The sequence below is a fragment of the Jaculus jaculus genome, chromosome 20 (assembly GCF_020740685.1).
Source record: "Jaculus jaculus isolate mJacJac1 chromosome 20, mJacJac1.mat.Y.cur, whole genome shotgun sequence".
Classification (NCBI taxonomy): domain Eukaryota; kingdom Metazoa; phylum Chordata; class Mammalia; order Rodentia; family Dipodidae; genus Jaculus; species Jaculus jaculus.
In genome coordinates this window covers 26414163-26422508 of record NC_059121.1, presented here as the reverse complement: position 1 = coordinate 26422508, position 8346 = coordinate 26414163, and the positions used below count along the sequence as shown (strand labels likewise).

At 43.8% G+C, this 8346-nt stretch overlaps 1 pseudogene; it reads right to left on the bottom strand.

The window, feature by feature from the left end:
- Positions 1-2918: 2918 nt before the first annotated feature.
- Positions 2919-3501, bottom strand: LOC123456258 (annotated as a pseudogene).
- Positions 3502-8346: the final 4845 nt, after the last annotated feature.

Below are 8346 nucleotides of genomic sequence, written 5' to 3'. Positions count from 1 at the left end.
TCCTTCCTTCCTTCCTTCCTTCCTTTCTTCCTTCCCTCCTTCTTTCCTTTCTTCCTTTCCTTTTTCTTTCTTTCTTATTAATTATGGACATACCCTGGATACATCATGTGTTGGTACCATACTTTCCCTCCTCCCTGCCCTCGTTCCTCTGGGGACCCTCCTCAGTGGGGTTGCAGGTGTTCCCTATGGAGTTGGGGGTTATGTGTTGAGGGAGAAGCAGTCAGTTATTTGGGAGAGGCAGAGCCTCTGGGCATGGTGTCTCAACCTGTGGTTCTTACTGCTGCAAAACCCCTGAGTCTTGGTGGGTGAGGTTTAAGTGTACTTCAGTGATGAGCTCTTAGGAGCCCCTGGATCTCTGCTTTGGTAGGTATTGAGTGTCCTTAGGGTCTGTCTCCTTCACCCTGGGGCTGATTGTCCGTCTCTCCATGGAAGCAGCTCTCTTGATCTCTCCCCAACCCCTCTGGGGTTTCAGCTGAGGTTTAGCTAAAGTACAGGGGTAGTTTATCTTATTGAGTCTCACTACCTTCTGAAAAAGAAAAACAGGCTCTCCAACAGAGAGCGAAGTCAACACAGGTTAAATAGGATAAGCATTATTGATTTAAGGAGCATTTGATGGATGTAACCCCTCTTCTGGCCAACGATTAGTGAGAGCTTAACATTGAGAGCAAAAATTTTGTCTCCATAGGATTCTGATCTGGTTCCCAATTCCAGATATGGGTTCCTTTACACTGAGTGGATCTCTTAGCCAATGAGAAAGCTATTGGTTACCCACCAAGGCTGTGTGCCACTATTGCACTTGTGTGTACATCGAGTCAGGGTTTTGGTCTTTAAGTAGCTTAGACCCCTGGTTGCTCAGACAGTTATTGGCCACCTTCCTCCGTTAGCCCATGTAGCACTTTCCAGCACTAGATAGGCTAACTGTCTGGTGTGAGGCAATCTTCTGGATTTGAGCTAGGTCTCTAAGTGTCCCATGCCCATTCCCCATGGCAGCCAATCCAATGTGAGCCCATGGTCACCTTGTATTCCATCATTGACTCAGCACTTCGACCTAAAGCCTACCTAAACTTCACTGAAACATTTCACTTCCTGTTGTTTCTTATTTACCCATGTCAAGTAGGCAAAGTCTTAGTTCAGAATTTTCTGAATAACTTTCCATTGAAATTTCTGGCCAAACATAACCCGACCTTCTGTTTCAGTGAAGATAAACTTTCATTGATATAAAATATTAAAAACATATACTGTGCTTTCTTATCTCTACCCTTGTGTCCATTTTTTTATAGCACTCTATTCTACCTAGAATGTCTTCACTTTTTTTTTTTTTCTTGCTAGCCCTTCAGATTTTACTGTGCTCATGAGTAACAGCCTCTAAAGCATCATCCTCTCCAAAATTATTTGTCTTGGGTCTAATACAGCAAAAAGAAGTGAATGCAAATAGCTGGTACAGGGCTCTTGGGGACCGAGAAACCGAGAGACCTCTGGGGAAGGGTACCTTGTAATGGGTTTTTCTCACGCTGTTTCCCCTCAGCCATCTCTGGAGATGTTTTCGACATGACGGACGGGCACCCTGGCACGGCTGCCGGTGCTCATTCACGGGGCACTCTCTGTTCCTCAGCAGCAAATGAGAGATGGGAGTCTGTGAACTTTTCCTCAGTTTCCTCGCGGTGGAGAAGTGATGCACACAGCCTTTCCTGTGTCTCAGAAGGGATAGAGTCCCTGATGCCCAGGGCCACCCTGTGTGAGAACGTTCCCTGTCTTTCTCTCACTTCCCTCCTTCCATACTCCTCTCTCTGCGTTTGGATGTGGACCATTACATTGAAACAATTGGCATTCAAACATTCGACTTGGTGTCTCCTAAGGGAACTAGATGAAATTTTCTTCTTTTATATATTTTAAAATCATTTTTCTTGATCTATATATAATGTTTTAGATAAATATTTTATTTATGGTTTCAAGCTTCCCAGTAGATATTTATGCATTATGTTCTTGTATGCTTGTTAAATGTCTCACATAGGTTATGTCATTATTTTTTATCAAGAACACTAGATTATTTTTACCATGCTTACAATGATGCCTATCTTGTGTTTTTTAAAAAATATTTTTGTTCATTTTTTATTTATTTATTTGAGAGCGACAGACACAGGGAGAAAGACAGATAGAGGGAGAGAGAGAGAATGGGCGTGCCAGGGCTTCCAGCCTCTGCAAACGAACTCCAGATGCGTGCGCCCCCTTGTGCATCTGGCTAACGTGGGACCTGGGGAACCGAGCCTCGAACCGGGGTCCTTAGGCTTCATAGGCAAGTGCTTAACTGCTAAGCCATTTCTCCAGCCCCTATCTTGTGTTTTTAATGAATTAATGCAGAGTCCTGCTGATGTTCATTTCTGAGACTTTTCTTGTGATTGCTTGTGCTACTCCTTCGTTATCTATTTTATTAATTTCTCTTTTCACCATTGGCATTCTTCCTGTATTTTCTTTCAGTTTTCTACGTGTGTAGATTCTCTTGAAACAAGTTTTATTCCAAAAACTACAAAAAGGTATGTGCATGAGAGTCAGATGTCCATAAAGAGTAATCATTATCAGTATAATGAAGTATTTAACTGGACAGAAATGGCAAAGACCCAACCCAGTGTATAATGTCCTACTTCCCAGGACAAGTTAAAACAAACAAGCAAACAAAAAACTTTCTCCCGATGGACGATTGAGACAGTTTTCACACTCGAAAAAGCGCCCCCAAATAAGCTATAAAGTCCTTGATTTTGTCTCCGATCTATCCTTTTCTTTCTGTTCTTTACTTCCTTTCAGGCTCAGGTTTGGGTTTTCCTTGCTCATGATTTCAAGTCAACTCCCCCACCTCTGTTTTCTTTGAGGACTCTTATCACCGTCTTCCTTCCCATTCTCTCTTGGTGTGGCAATTTCCACGTTCAGTCTTTCCTAACAGCCTTTGTCTCAGCCAGAGCTGAGAGCAAAAGCAAGCGTGGCTTCAGTGTCATTTCTATTTTCCCTTATAGTCCTGTCTCAACATTGACACAGCTGCAGTGCTGTTATTTCCAGTGAATGTGTCTTTCCAACCTCTGTAATTTCCACTCGGGTTGCTCTGGTGGAGCTGAAAGCTGAAAACAGAGGTATAGCCATGAAACACCAAGGGGATGCTTTTCTCCTCGCTGGGCAATTCTGTCTGATATCACACAGCGCCACAACTAACTGCTCAGAGGCATTTGGCTCCTGATATTGTAATAAATGCCTTTGAGCAAGGAGCCGCACTACATTAGTCAGAAGATTAGTCCCAGAACTTATGCTGGCCACTGCAAGCCATGACCTCATTAAGTTTGTCATTTTTTCTCTTTCAGGATAAAAGAGTTCATAGAGAAGTTTGTGGTAGCTGCTCCTCTCTGCTTCAAGCAAAACCCCATTTTTTTTTTTTTTTTTGCCTAAAATTCCCAAACAGTTGTCTGCATGTCCAATAATTTCCATGGCATAGCCAACTTCGTGTGAACAACCATTTGGAGAATATTATTTTGAGACATAGTTTCTGAACTTTACATAATTCTACAGAGAAGACACGGAGGGGTGAAGACCTTCTCTGGGCACTTGACGCTGAAAGAAGAACCAATTTGAATGCCTGAGTTTCTGCTATGAATACAGGAGTATTTTTAATCAAGTATCTGAGGCTGGCCTCAAATTCACAGCAATCCTCTGACTTCAGTATCTTATTATCTGTGTCCATTTAAGATGAATGCTACATTTTTATTGTCAATTTTTCTTTTTTAAAAGAATTGACAATTGGTCTCTGCTCTCTCTCTCTCTCCCTCGCCCCCCTCTATATATATGTTATGTATATGAAATCTCCCTTTCCACACCTTCTTTTGTTCATTCCTATTCACTGAACTCCTTCTTTCCAACTAATCCCTCTTCTATTTTGATGTCATCTTTCTGTCTTTTCCCACCATCCATGACAACGTGCGGATGGGGCCAATAGTATTCAAGTTCAATTTGTCCTCTCTTTTCATTAAACAATGAGCCATCTTCCCAGCCCCTACATTTCAGATCTTTATTTCCTCCTATAATCCTGCCAATCATTGCTTTATATGTCACAAAGTTCCGGTTTGGTGGGCTCAAGCTTATAAACCACTGTGTTTTGGTGCATTATTCATTTTATCACTAACTGTTTCTCTTTGCCACTTCTTTTCAAGGTCAGTTCATTGTCTCTTCTCCCCAGGTTTCACACAGTACGGGGGTGGGGGCATGGACCACAGCTCTTTTCCTGGGGCAGATGGTGACTGTTTACTTACCATGGTTATTTAGATTGTTATCATGCCTATCTGCTCCGTCTCTGTTTTTGGAAACTGGACTTCTAGACATGGATGGTGCTTTCTTTTTTTTTTTTTTAAACTTTATTTTTTTTTAATATTTATTTATTTATTTATTTGAGAGTGACAGACACAGAGAGAAAGACAGATAGAGGGAGAGAGAGAGAATGGGTGTGCCAGGGCTTCCAGCCTCTGCAAACGAACTCCAGACGCGTGCGCCCCCTTGTGCATCTGGCTAACGTGGGACCTGGGGAACCGAGCCTCGAACCGGGGTCCTTAGGCTTCACAGGCAAGCGCTTAACCGCTAAGCCATCTCTCCAGCCCTGGTGCTTTCTTTTTTGACCTTGACATACTAGATAGAAAGATAAAAGGAAGCATACCGAGAGATGTTACACTGACAGCCTGTGTGTATGTGGATATATACCACAAAGGGTGATGCGCCCACGGGTGCGTCACCCATACAGAAAGTGAGGGAATGAGACACTAAGGGGCATTTTCACTCGTTCTTTCCCTGTGTCATTTCCAAGTAGAAAAACCTGATTAACTGCTATTCCCACTCAAACTGTTGAACCACAAAAAGGTTTCCTTCATTACAAATTAACTTTCCTGAGCCATTTAGTGGAATGTTCTCCGTGAGCAGTAGCCCGGAAGGTCTTCACCGGCGTTGCAGAGGACTTCTGAGCTCTTCCAGGGCCGCTGCGTTTCTGCAGGACGCCTCGGGAGGTGCTCACTGCTGTAGGGATGGTACCTGGACGGTACCCTGATGCCCACAGCTGCATTAAGAGGAAAATGGGATTAATATGCCCTTAGAATCCCTTTTTATAGCCTTGCAGGAAGAAAAGCACTTTACTCCGAAAATCTGCTCCACGTACGGCTATTAGCACGGATAGCTGCAGTTACCCATTGAAGTATTTACTGATTTAGTCCCGTCGGCTTACTTTCTTATGTTAGTAAAATTTATTCTTCTCTCTCTGGAAAATCTCTTTCTTTTTCCCTGTCAAAATTTGATATACTTAAAGAATGTGAATGAATGACACAAGTCACCAAGGGTTAGAGAAACTGCATAAGTTAATGCTGCAGGGACTGCTTAATTAACACCTCATTGATTTTCTTTCCTTCTGTTTAGAATTAAAATGTCAAGCGCTTTTTCCTTTCTACAATTATAAAAGGCTTAAGAGGTCTAAATCTAGCTTAACCAGACACATCCACTATGTATTTTTAACAATTTTGAATGTGTTTTGACAGATTTTCTTTCTTCCATTGCCATTTAGATTATAATTTATGGTTTCACTTCACAGCAGTTAAATATTATAGTAATTTTTAGGGAGTGAAAAAAATTATCATAATCTAGCTACCTAATACTGTCATGCATGAATCATTTAGACAACTTTAGGAGATCCACCCAACTGTTTTTCTCATAAAACACTCCCGTGTCTGTATAAGTGGAGTGCCAAGACATAGCTGTGTAGTTAAGAAGACTGATATAAGTAAAACAAAGAGCTGGGGAGACGGTCCAGCGGATAGAAAGCTTGCCACATGCGTATGAGAAACTGAGTGTGGGTCCCCAGAACCCACGTAAATGCCAGGCAGGTGTGGCAACCTGCTTGTAATCCTAGTGCCAGGGAGGCAGCGACGGAATCCCTGCCAAAAGCCGGTTAGCTAGACCAGCCAAGTGGTCGAGTTCTGGGTTCGAAGGAGAGATGCTGCCTCAGTGATGAACACGGAGAGCAATCGAGGATGACACCCGCTGCCAGCCTGTCTTCTCCACATGCATAGATGTGCCTGAGCATCCACATCCACGCCAACACATATACACAAGCAAAAAGTAAGTAAATCAGGGCTGGAGGGATGGCTTAGTGGTTAAGGTATTTGCCTGCAAAGCCAAAGGACACAGGTTCAATTCCGCAGGACCCACATTAGCCAGATGCACAAGGGGTTGCATTCATCTGGAGTTCGTTTGCAGTGACTGGAGACCCTGGTCCACCCATTCTCTCTCTCTGTGTGTGTCAAATTAATAAGTTTTAAAAAAGTAAGCAAGTCAAGCATCTTCTGAAATACCATTGGGACCATGCCACCAGCAGACCTAGCAAAGCAAATTAATTTCAAGCTACCTTTTTATATTTCTTTACGGCCTCTCTAATATGAATTAATGATGAAATGGGTCATTCATATGAAAGTAAAGAAGCAAAACAACAGCAAGAAGTTGCCCTCTGTGAACATTTATCAGTGATGGAAAATCACAAAGACACTTGGATCTTCTCATCAAGACTGGGTGTTGCCATCCCAAATATGATTTTCAAAGATACAGTGTGTGTGTGCGTGTGTGCACATGTACAGTGTGTGCGTGCCATGGACTGCATGCAGAGGCCAGAAGACAACCTCAGGACTCAGTCCTTGCCTTTTCTACTTTTTTGAAAGAGTCTCTGCTGCTCACTGCTGTGTGTACCAGACTGGCTGGATCTCATGTGTCCGCGCGTGCTCCTGTCTCCACTTCCCATCTCAGCAGAGGAGTTCAGGGATTTCAGATATGGGCTGCCACATTTGGCTTCATGGGTGTTCGGGGGATCCTTCAAACTGGGTCTTCACACTTGTGCAGCAAGCACACCTCATGCAGCAAGGCTCCCAACTTGCCACCAGCTGGGAGCCAACCATTCAAATCATGAGTCTATGCAGGGCACCTGACTCATTCCACCACAATACCCTTAATAGGGACCATGAGGAAGGAAGGTTTGGGGGCATAGCTCTCCTTTGTGGGACCACCTTCTAGGTAGAAAAAGTTCTTGGTACCTGGAGCCTCTTCACCTGCGTTCCTTCCTCTTCGCTGGTGTCTTCATCACACTTCCGCTGACACCTGCTTAGAGCCGAGCCCAGGCCTCACTCCCTTAAGGAAGACTATCCAGGCATCACCTTCATCTACAATGAGCGCGGCGGGCTCTGAGAGTCCCTCTCACACCACTTGCTCCAGCTGAACACCGAGTGAAACAAGGCTATTGGCCATTTGCTTCCTTTCATGTATGACACTACAGAAGCGTGAATATATGGATGATTCCATATTAATGACCACTTTGTCCTCCAAGCCTCGTACTGTAAGGAAGTGCTCAAGTAAAATTCTAGGTAGAATAAATTGATACGTTGCATGGAAGCTGCAGCTTTTTATCTCTACATATGAATGAACATGCATTATAACCAAAACTCAAAAAACTTTCATTGTTCTGTAATTTACGTAGATTATTTCAGATATTGCCATGTTCAAAATAAACGCAAGTCAGGTATGATGGCACACGCCTTTAATCGCAGAGCATATGGGAGGCACCGTTAGGATAGTCATTCATCGTGAGTTCAAGGCCACCCTGAGTCGACATAGTGAATTCCAGGCCAGCTTGGACTTGTCCAAGACCTTATCTGAAAAGTCCCTCACGCCACCACCCCCCCAAGAGGCATCAATCTAATTCACTTTTGGAAGATAATCCAAATGAACCTTGTTTGTGCCATTTTCTCTCCACCATACTTTGAATTTCAGGTTTTGTTAGAAAGGACATATAATAAAAGTGATAGACGTGGTACTTGAGCTCCCCACCATTCAAAAAAAAAGATTCAAGGGGAAATAATGTAGCTGACAGGTAGCCCTGAGAGGCACTGGTGGCAAAACGATGTGCTGAGCTGGAAAGTGGAGACAGCTTAGGTAATACGGCAGTGTAATACCACGGCGCCCAGAGTGTGCTGGCACCTCAGCTCAGGCTGGGGAGGTGGCTCTGTGGTTGAATGCTTGCCTCACAAGCATGAGAACCTGAGTGTGATTCCACAAACATGTAAAACTGCCCGTGATCCCAGCGCTAGAGAGGCAGAGACAGGTCCATGCCTTGCTGATCAGCCAGGCCGTTCTAACCAGAGATCTCCAAACCAGTGAGAGCTTGCCCAAGGAAAGGAGAATGGCATTCCCAGGGATGGCACCGAGGCTATCTTCTGTTCCCCACATGCCTGTGTGCCTTCGCACACACATATATGAAAACCCCAAATAACCCAAGGGAATGGATGAATGAAT